This window comes from Suricata suricatta, chromosome 7 (assembly GCF_006229205.1).
Source record: "Suricata suricatta isolate VVHF042 chromosome 7, meerkat_22Aug2017_6uvM2_HiC, whole genome shotgun sequence".
Lineage (NCBI taxonomy): Eukaryota > Metazoa > Chordata > Mammalia > Carnivora > Herpestidae > Suricata > Suricata suricatta.
The window spans coordinates 100,458,768-100,459,946 of NC_043706.1; positions in this window are offsets into that span (position 1 = coordinate 100,458,768).

The window sequence follows — 1,179 nt, forward strand, 5'->3', positions numbered from 1 at the left end:
GAGGACGGGCCAGCCGGACGGGCAGGGGAGGTAAGATCCCCAGCCCAACGTGGGGCAAGTGCCGGGCGCCCGGGAGACAAAGGGAAGAGACAGAGTCGGAACGCGCTCATAGAGCTGTCTCTGGGGAAGAGGTATAGAACGCTTGGCTGCGCGTGGAGACAGAAACCCACTCCATAGATAACTGCTGGGTAGGCGGAATCCCGAACCGGGGTGGCGAGAGAAGGAATAGCCTCCAGCCCTAAGCCATCTCGGCGGGGAATCAGAGGCGCCGGTGGCTGTGAGAAGCGGCTGCGCTGGGGAAGCGCGCTCGGCGGCGGAAGCGACCCGAGCAGCGACTGCGCCGGGCGTGAGCAATTCGAACCTGGTTTTGGGAACGGGACCACGGACTGCATTTCCACGGCGCACCCCGCCCCCTGCACTGCACGGACTGCGCGAATTCCGGGTCCCCACAGGGAAGAAATAAGACGCGCACCGACGGGACCCTCAGCCAGGAGTCGGTGGCACGTGGAGGCCCGGGCGCACGCGGGACTCCCAGCAGATTTCCAGGAGCCCACGGCTTCCTGAGCTGAGCTAAGCTATCGGAAACTAAGAGAGTCTTGGTCTTTTGCTTTTTGTTTTCTTTCCTTTCCCCCATTGCAATCGCGATCCTGACTGGGGGTGGGGACTCCGCAATTGAGTCTGTGAAGGTGCGCACTTCACCTTCTGCTGCTCATTTCACCTCAGGCAGGGGCTGAGCCTCTGAGAGCAGACTCCAAGACTTACCCCATCAAACCAAGCCTACGCACCAGAGGGAGCTGCTGCTTGCTTTTTCTTTTTTTATTTATTTTTATTTTTTTTATTATTTCTTTGGTTTTTATTTTTCTTTTTCTTTTTGTTTTGCTTTGTTTTGGGTTGTTTGTTTTTTTTTAATATGTAACAAAAATTTTTCTTTTTTCACTAGTTTCGTACTTATTTCTTTGTCATTATTACCTTTTTTTTTTCTTTTCTTCTTTTCCTTTTTCTATACTTAATTCCTTTAAATTTTACTCTTTATATTCCTTTCTCCTTTCTCCCTTATTTTTCACCTTCTCGCAACCCAGATATATTCTCCTGTATCTCATCCTTACTTCTCCCCTAAACTGGTCATACACTTTTAAGCGGTCTACTGTCCTTTGTTGTCTCCGATCCCCTTATATATAT